Source organism: Nicotiana tomentosiformis, chromosome 4, assembly GCF_000390325.3.
Source record: "Nicotiana tomentosiformis chromosome 4, ASM39032v3, whole genome shotgun sequence".
NCBI classification, from domain to species: Eukaryota; Viridiplantae; Streptophyta; class Magnoliopsida; order Solanales; family Solanaceae; genus Nicotiana; species Nicotiana tomentosiformis.
Window position 1 is genome coordinate 9542570 of NC_090815.1, and position 10000 is coordinate 9552569.

Sequence of the window (10000 nt, forward strand, 5' to 3'; positions counted from 1 at the left end):
GCAAGTAGCGCCGCAAGGTGCCGTGCGCATGAGGCTAAGCTTAGTACGTTCCGAATGCCATCGGCTCTTGGGGGCAACATCGGGAGGCGACATCACTCATGGTGGCTGATGGCTTTTGACAACGGAAAGGAGAGGCCTCATGCAAGTAGCGCCGAAAGGTGTCGTGCGCATGAGGCTAAACTCAGTACGTGCCGATTGCCATCGATTGTTGTGAGTTGTGTGTGGCATCGCTCGTGGCGGCCGATGGCTTTTGGCAACGGAACGGCGAAGCGTCGTGCAAGTAGCGCCGCAAGGTGCCTTGCACATGGGGCTAAGCTCAGTACGTGCCGATTTCCATTGGTTGCTAGGGGCAACATCGAGAGGTGACATCGCTCGTGGCGGCTGATGGATTTTGGCAACGGAACGACGGAGCATCGTGCAAGTAGCGTCATAAGGTGCCATGCGCATGGGGCTAAGCTCAGTATGTTCTGAATGCATCGGTTGTTGGGGGAAACATCGGGAGGCGACATCACTCGTGGCGGCTGATGGCTTTTGGCAACAGAACGGCGAGGCCTCGTGCAAGTAGTGCCGCCAGGTACCGTGCGCATGGGGCTAAGCTCAGTACGTGCCGATTGCCATCTCTTGTTGAGAGTTGTGTCTGGCATCGCTCGTGGTGGTTGATGGCTTTTGGCAACGGAATGGCGAGGCCTCTTGCAAGTAGCGCCGCAAGGTGCCATGCGCATGGGGCTAAGCTCAGTACGTTCCCAATGCCATCGGCTGTTGGGGGCAACAACCGGAGGCGACATCGCTCGTGGCAGCTGATGGATATTGGCAACGGAATGGCAAGGCCTCGTGCAAGTAGCACCGCAAGGTGCCATGCGCATGGGGCTAAGCTCAATACGTGCCGATTGCCATCGGTTGCTGTGAGTTGTGTCTGGCATCGCTCGTGGCGGCTGATGGCTTTTGTCAACGGAACGGCGAGTCCTCTTGCAAGTAGCGCCGCAAGGTGCCATGCGCATGGGGCTAATCTCAGTACGTGCCAATTGCCATCGGTTATTGGGGGCAATATCGGGAGGCGACATCGCTCGTGGCAACTGATGGCTTTTGGCAACGGAACGGCGAGGCCTCGTGCAAGTAGCGCCGTAAGGTGCCGTGCGCATGGGAATAAACTCAGTACGTGCCAATTGCCATCGATTGTTGTATGTTGTGTCTGGCATCGCTCGTGGCGGCTGATGGCTTTTGGCAACGGAAGGACGAAGCGTCGTGCAAGTAGCGCCGCAAGGTGCCATGCGCATGGGGATAAGCTCAGTACGTGCCGATTTCCATCGGTTGTTATGGGAAACATCGGGTGGCAGTATCTCGTGGCAGCTGATGGCTTTTGGCAATAGAACGGTGAGGCCTCGTGCAAGTAGCGCTGCAAGGTGCCGTGCGCATGGTGCTGAGTTTAGTACATGTTGAAGGTCATGCGGTTGTTATGGGTTGTGTCTGTGGCTTTAATTTGTGGCACCTTGTTCGTTTCTACACTCCAACGGTTCGTGCCTGGCAGGGCTTGTCTTGGCTTTGCAATGTTGGCATTGGAAACAACACATGGTTGTGCGTCGCGTGTTGGGGCTGTTGTCGGCATGTATCGGTGAGGCAAGTGTACGTATGGCACATGAGTGGTGTTAGGCTTGTGTGGCTAGGTTGGATCCCTGCTTGTGTAGCGACGTCCTAGACCGCATGCCATCTCAGTCATGGCACAAGCGCAAATTAGGCTTGTTCGGCGTCGGTTTTCTGTGTTGGATACCTAATGCCCAGGTATTATCAAGCACAATCGATTGCCTTTCGCCTTTCGCGTTTGATGTGCGGGGTGAACCAAAAGCTGCAGTTGTGTCCCATGTCATCCTCGCTTCGTCGTGCGATGGCTAGGTCTATGACTAGTATGCTCGGACTCTCGGATTTGGTAAACGCAATGGGCATGTGGTCTTCACTGGCTCCTATCTGCCCAAAGAATGCTCCTTATGAATGACGGTCGTGCTCGTATTGGACTTGGCCGTGCCTTTTGGGTTGGACATGCTCATGCGGCGCCGACGTCAATGAGGATGGCTACCTGGTTGATCCTACCAGTAGTCATATGCTTGTCTCAAAGATTAAGCCATGCATGTGTAATGTTACGCGTTGCCTTCCTGAAGTTCCTTGGAAGGGCGACGTAAGGCTAAGCAACCGATGTCAGTACGGTTGCTGTCCGCCAACTAAGGTCCCCTCCGTATGCTAGACTAGATTGCTAGTGCCGTACGGGAAAACCAATGTCATGAGCAATTGAAAGAGAGCAGAAAAGAGAATTGAGAATGAAAGAAAGCTTGATTGCATTGAATGAAAGCTATTACAGAAAAACAAGACGGTGTTGGGGGGAGAGACACCAGTACAGAGAATTGTTTGCTTGCTTGAAAGTTTTGATTGCTTGGTCCCCCTTAATAATGCTTAAAAAAATAAACCAAAGTTACATGACTAGATCTATGAAAGCTGGAAAATCACACTTAAAGAAAATGCAGCAAAACTACTCTATATTTACAATGAAAAGGACTTAGTCTTCTACAAAGAAGCAACAAGTCCGTTGGCAGCAACTTTGTCTTTAGCATCAGGGTCTGCGCGCGGCGCTGTTGGCATCTGCCTGTGGCTGGGCACTGGCGATGGCTATCGGTGGGGCGACAGAGGCACATGCGCGCTTGTCACTTGGAGCTGCCAAGATCACGGGGCCGACCGTGGCGACCGGCGTTAGGAGGCTGGCCAGGACGCCACGGGGCGCGTCCAAGGGGTCATGGGGCATGGTTGGAAAGCCGCCCATGACATTCTCCCCCACCTGAGTTGGTGACGTCCTCGGCGCCTTCCTTGCAAGGTAATCATCAATCAGGCTCTTGTAGGCTTTGAGGTTTGTTCCCCTCTCCCAAGTATTCTCCTCTGCATCACATCCCTGCCATTCACCAAGAACTCCTGGTGATCTTTTCTTGAGGCGTGAATCACTCAATCATCAAGAATAGCTTCAGCACGCCTTTTCCCGGTTGAATTGGGGCCTCGAATACTTGGTATTGTGAGTTGGCTTCATGAAGGATCCTCCATATCTTCCCGAAAAGGTTTCAGGAGACTGACATGGAAAACAGGATGGATTTTCCACCAAGCTGGGGTATCCACCCGGTATGCAACTTTCCCAATGCGCCTTTCAATGGACAAGGGTCCAATATATTTTTGCAATAGGCGAGGGTCATGGACCCCTGCAAACAAGTACCGCTTTGGGATTTTGACCATCACTTTGTCTCCCACCTGGTATTCAACAAAGCGGCAATTCTGATCAGCATGCCTCTTCATCCGCTTTTGGGCTTTGACAAGATAGCTCCGCACTATCTCCAAATTTTGCTTCCATTCTTTTGAGAAGCTAGCAGCCCGAGGAGATTTTGACATGTTTGGTGCGTTCACTGTGTGTGGGAGTAGCGGTTGCTGTCCGGTAACAATTTCAAAAGCGCTTCTGTTGGTACTTGAGCTCTTTTGTGAATTGAAACACAGTTGAGCAGCATCCAGAAGCTTCACCCAATTCTTCTGCGATCCGGTCACAAAGTGCCGAAGATATTCCTCTAGCATGCCATTGAATCGCTCCGTCTGGCCATCAGATTGCGGATGAAAACTTGAGCTATGACTCAATTTTGACCTGAGGCACTTAAAGAGTTGGGTCCAAAAATTGCTAGTGAAGCGTGAGTCGCGATCACTAACAATGTCTTTAGGTAAGCCCTAATATTTGACGACATGAGAGAAGAATAATCGAGCTGTATCTTCTGCTGATATATATTGTGGGGTTGCTATAAAGGTAGCATACTTGGAAAACCGATCCACCACAACCAAGATAGTTGTGAGATCTCCGACCTTGGGCAATCCGATGATGAAGTCCAGGAAAATGCTTTCCCAAGGTCTTTTTGGGACAGCTAGTGGTTCCAAGAGCCTTGCCTGCGTCAAGCGCTCTGACTTGTCTTTCTGGCATACTAGACAAGTCTTCACATACTGAGCGATGTCATCAACCATTTGAGGCCAATAATATGCACGGCGAAGTAATGCCATGGTGCGTTCCTCGCCGGGATGACCGGCCCACAAAGTATCGTGGCATTCTGCAAGAAGAGCCCGTCGCAGATCTCCTCCTTTAGGAACATAAAGTCGGTTCCCTTTCACCTTCAGGAAACCGTCTTCGGTGTAGAACTGGTGAGTCTTGCCCTGTCCTACCAAATCAACCAAATACTGTGCAGTAGGATCCTTGATGAGTAGATCCTGTATCTGGTCTTTTATGGTGGTGGTTACTTCGTTTCCCTTTAGGGCGGTGAGTACACACATCGATGCTAGATCAGCTCTCCGACTGAGTGCATCAGCAACATGATTGGTCTTTCCATTTCGGTACTCCAGGTTGAAGTGAAATTCCGCTAGGAGTTCCTGCCACCTAGCCTGTCGACCGTTCAGCTTTGGCTGGGTCATGAAATGGCTAACGGCTGTGTTGTCTGTCTTGACCACGAATGGGGCTCCTAGTAGATAATGCCTCCAAAGGTGTAAGCAATGAACGACAGCCAATAATTCTTTCTCATGGGCGGCATAGTGCCGCTCTGCATCCTTCAGTTTCCGGCTCTCGTACGCTACGGGATGCCCTTCTTGTAGCAATACTCCACCAAGTGCACATTCGGAGGCATCCGTTTGCACTTCGAATGGCTTGGCCAAGTCAGGGAGGGCCAAGACTGGGCTACTAGACATAGCCATCTTCAATGCGTCGAAGGCCTCTGCCCGCTTGGGGCCCCAATCCCTCGGGGTGGCCTTCTTGAGAAGTTCTGTCAGCAGCACTGCAATGAGGGAGTAAATTTTCACAAACGCCGATAGAAGTTGTATAGACCAAGGAACGACCTCAAGGCATGTATATCCTTAGGAGGTGGCCATTCTGTAATGGCCTGAATCTTCTGCTGGTCCATCTTGATCCTCCCTTCCTCGATGAAATGTCCGAGGAAGTCAATTTGTTTCTGAGCAAAGGAGCACTTGGATAGCTTCGCATATAATTCGTTCTCCCGCAATCGGGCTAGGACCTTCCGCAAATGCTCCAGGTGTTCTTCCAGTGTCTGGCTATATACCACAATGTCATCCAAATAGACCACGATGAATTCATCAATGTATTCTCGGAAGACTTGGTTCATCAAGGTGCAAAATGTGGCTGGCGCGTTAGTCAAGCCAAAGGGCATAACCAGGAAGTCGTACGACCCATATCTTGTCACATAGGTCGTCTTGTGCTCATCACCATCTGCAATCTGAACTTGCCAATAACCTGTCCTCAGGTCTATTTTGGTGAATACCGTCGCACCACCCAGTCTATCAAACAAGTCTGCCATGGCAAGGCGGCGGACGTGCTAGAAAATGGCCATGGCACGATGCAGGACATGACGAGACATGGCAGTGTGTGGTCGTATGTGGCCATTGCCCGACGTTGGCCATGGCAGGACATGGCCAAGGCACAACGTCGGATATGCCGAGACATGGCATGACATGGCAGGGCGTGGCCATGGCACGGCGTCGGACGTGGCCGGACATGGCCATGGCAGGACGCAAGACATGGCAGGACGCAGGAAATGGCAGGGCATGGCCATGGCACGGTGTCGGACGTGGCCATGGCACGACGTAATACATGACAGGACATGGCAGGGCATGGTCGTACGTGGCCATGGCCCGACGTCGGACATGGCAGGACATGGCCATGGTAGGACGCAGGACATAGCAGGACGCAGGACATGGCAGGACGCAGGATATGGCAGGGCGTGGCCATGGCACGACGTCGGACATTGCAGGACATGGCCTTGGCATGACTTCTGACATGACGGAACATGGCAGGGTGTGGTCGTAAGTGGCCATGGCCCGACGTCGGACATGGCAGGACATGGCCGTGGCAGGACGCAGGACATGGCAGGATATGGCAGGACGTAAGATATGGCAGGGCGTGGCCATGGCACAACATCGAATGTAGCAGGACATGGACATGGCACGATGCAGGACATGGAAGGGCATGGTCGTACGTGGCCATGGCCCGACGTCGGACGTGGAAGGACATGGCCATGGTAGGACGCAGGACATGGCAAGGCGTGGCCATGGCAGGACGCAGGAAATGCACTACGTCCTGACATGGCATGGCGTGGCCATGGCACGACGTCGAATATGCCGGGACATGGCAGGACGTGGCAGGGTGTGGCCATGGCACGGCGTCGGACGTGGCAGGACATGGCCATGGCACAATGCAGGACATGACAGGACATGGCAGGGCATGGTCGTACGCGGCCATGGCCCGATTTCGGACATGACAGGATATGGACATGGCAGGACCCAGGACATGGTAGGACGCAGGACATGGCAGGGCATGGCCATGGCACGACGTCGGACGTGGCAGGACATGGCCATGGCACGACGCAGGACATGACAGTACATGGTAGGGCGCGGTCGTACGTGGCCATGGCCCAACGTCGGACGTGGCAGGACATGGCCATGGCAGGACGCAGAACATGGCAGGACATGGCCATGGAGCAACGTCGGACATTCCAGGACATGGCCATGACACGACGCAAGACATGGCGGGACATGGCAGGGCGTGGTCGTACGTGGCAATGGCCCGACGTTGGACGTGGCAGGACATGGCCATGGCAGGATGCAGGACATGGCAGGACGTGGCCATGCCACGGCATCGGACATGCCAAGTAATGGCCATGGCATGACATAGAAAGTGACGGGACATGGCAGGGCATGGTCGTACGTGGCCATGGCCCGATGTCGGACGTGGCAGGACATGGCCTTGGCAGGATGCAGGAAATGGCACTGCGTCCTGACATGGCAGGGCATGGCCATGGCACGGCGTCGGATGTGCCGGGACATGGCAGGGCGTGGCCATGGCACAGCGTCGGACGTGGCAGGACATGGCCATGGCATGACACAGGACATGACAGGATATGGAAGGGCGTGGTCGTACGTGGCCATGGCCCGATTTCGGACATGGAAAAATATGGACGTGGCAGGATGCAGGACATGGCAGGACACAGGACATGGCTGGGCGTAGCCATGGCACGTCGTCGGACGTGGCAGGACATGGCCATGGCGTGATGTAGGACATGACGGGACATGGAAGGGCGTGGTCGTATGTGTCCATGGCCCGACATCGGATGTGGCAGGACATGGCAGGACGCAGGACATGACAGGACATGGCAGGACGTAGGACATGGCAGGGCATGGCCATGGCCCGGCGTCGGACGTGGTAGGACATGATCGTGGCAGGACCAGAACATGGAAGGACATGGAAGGGCATGGTCGGACGTGGCCATGGCCCGACGTCGGTCATGACAAGACATGGCTATGGCACGACGTAGGACATGACAGGACATGGCTGGACATGGAAGGGCATGGCCATGACCCGACGTCGCACCACGTCGCACTAGGTCTAGTGCTAGCCAATGTTTAACAACATGTCAAGCGCAATGATATTGGTGGTTGGTGGTCGGGGGTGGCGGTGGTGGAAAATTGCAGTGGTTCGAGCGGTAGTGACCGGCGACGGTTGGTGCGACGCTTGGTAGTTTGCGGCGGTGGTTTGATATCGGAATCACTTATGGTGGTTATCACAATGGAGGTGCATGATGGTTATTGGTGGTTTGTCATCTATATGTTTTTATAATAATATTATGTATTTTACCTATTTTTTACATATTCTTTATTAAATTTTATGCATTTTTTGTAATTTTAAATAGTTTTTATGGTACTTTTTTTATAGTCGGAAGTAGGGTCCAGTGGCTGGAAGAGAACCGCACGTTGCGTGGTGTCCGGTGCGCCCCCGGTGGCCCTTGAAAACCCGGAGGACCGAGTGCTGTCCATGCCCGGTCGTACTCAAAACCGCATCAGGTCTCCAAGTTGAACAACCTCTGGTCGATGGAACAATATAGGCAAGGGAAGTCAGCAAAATGGATCCGTAACTTTGTGAAAAGGATTGGCTCTGAGGGCTGGGCAATGGGGTCCCAGTCCCGAACCCGTCAGCTGTCGGTGTACTGCTCGAGCTGCTCCTGTAGTGAGAGCGGGTCGTTGCGTGCCGGCCGGGTGACAGACTGGGAACGGCTCCTTCGGGGGCCTTCCCCGGGCATTGAACAACCAACTCAGAACTGGTGCGGACAAGGGGAATCCGACTGTTTAATTAAAACAAAGCATTGCGATGGTCCCTGCGGATGTTTACGCAATGTAATTTCTGCCCAGTGCTCTGAATGTCAAAGTGAAGAAATTCAACCAAGCACGGGTAAACGACGGGAGTAACTATGACTCTCTTAAGGTAGCCAAATGCCTCGTCATCTAATTAGTGACGCGCATGAATGGATTAACGAGATTCCCACTGTCCCTGTCTACTATCCAGCGAAACCACAACTAAGGGAACGGGCTTGGCAGAATCAGCGGGGAAAGAAGACCCAGTTGAGCTTGACTCTAGTCCGACTTTGTGAAATGACTTGAGAGGTGTAGTATAAGTGGGAGCCAAAAGGAAAAAGTGAAATACCACTACTTTTAAAGTTATTTTACTTATTCCGTGAATCGGAAGCGGGGCACTGCCCCTCTTCTTGGACCCAAGGCTTGCTTGCAGGCCGATCCGGGCGGAAGACATTTTCAGGTGGGGAGTTTGGCTGGGGCGGCACATCTGTTTGTAGATGACTTAAATATGCGACGGGGTATTGTAAGTGGCAGAGTGGCCTTGTTGCCACAATCCACTGAGATTCAGCCCTTTGTCGCTCCGATTCGTCCCTCCCCCTCCAATCCAATCAATTTCTAACTTTTCGAAAAGAGGTTTATTCCTTCCTTGATGCTATATTATATGCCAAGTGTTGGAAAATCGAACAAGTCCTCAATACCATGGAACGTATTCTATTTTTGTATTAAGTACAAAATGTGACTTGTCACTTAGTCATGTTGTGGGAAAGCCTTGCCTATGACGCTAAACATAATTTCACTTCTAGAGGTTTATCGGGGTGTTGCAGGAGATGCCAAGGCACAATCCAAGAGTGATGTGCCAATGCAATGTCCCAAATAGAGATTTTTGGGGTGTCGCGTGCGAGGACGGGGCCATGGCACGACGTCGGACATGGCCATGGCATGTCGTCGGACAATGCAGGACATGGCAGGGCGTGGTCGGACACGACCATGGCACGACGTCGGACTTGGCAGGACGTGGCCATAGCATGGCGTCGGACGTGGCAGGACATGGCCACGGCATGACGCAGGACATGGAAGGGAGTGTTCGGACGTGGCCATGGCACGAGACTGCAGGACATGGCACCACGTTGGAAGAGGCAGGGCGTGGCCATTGCACGACGTCGGACGTGGAAGAACATGGACATGGCAGGACGCAGGACATGGCAGGGCATGGCCATGGCATGACGTCGGATGTGGTAGGGCATGGCCATCGCATGATGCAGGAAATGACGGGACATGGCAGTGCGTGGTCGTACGTGGCCATGGCCCGACGTCGGACATGGCAGGGTGTGGCCATGGCACGGTATCGGACGTGGCAGTACATGGTCATGGCATGATGCAAGACATGACGGGACATGGCAGGGCGTGGTCGTACGTGGCCATAGCCCGACGTCAGACGTGGCAGGACGCAGGACGTGGTAGGGCGTAGCCATGGTACGATGTCAGATGTGGCAGGACATGACCATGGCACGATGCAGGACATGGCACGGCGTCGGACGTGGTAGGATATGGCCATGGCACGATGCAGGACATGACAGGACATGGCAGGGCATGGTCGTACGTCGCCATGGCCTGATGTCGGACGTGGCAGGACATGGCAGGATGCAGGACATAACAGGATGCAAGACATGGCAGGACGCAGGACATGGTAGGGCGTGGCCATGGCACGACGTCGGACGTGGCAGGACATGGCCATGGCACGACGTCGGACATGACGGGACATGGCAGGGCATGGTCGTACGTGGCCATGGCCCGACGTCGAACGTGGCAGGAC

At 53.7% G+C, this 10000-nt stretch overlaps 1 pseudogene; it reads right to left on the minus strand.

Annotated features, from left to right (window-relative positions):
• Positions 1 to 7765: 7765 nt before the first annotated feature.
• On the minus strand, positions 7766 to 8326 carry LOC138909240 (uncharacterized; annotated as a pseudogene).
• Between the last annotated feature and the right edge of the window lie 1674 nt (positions 8327 to 10000).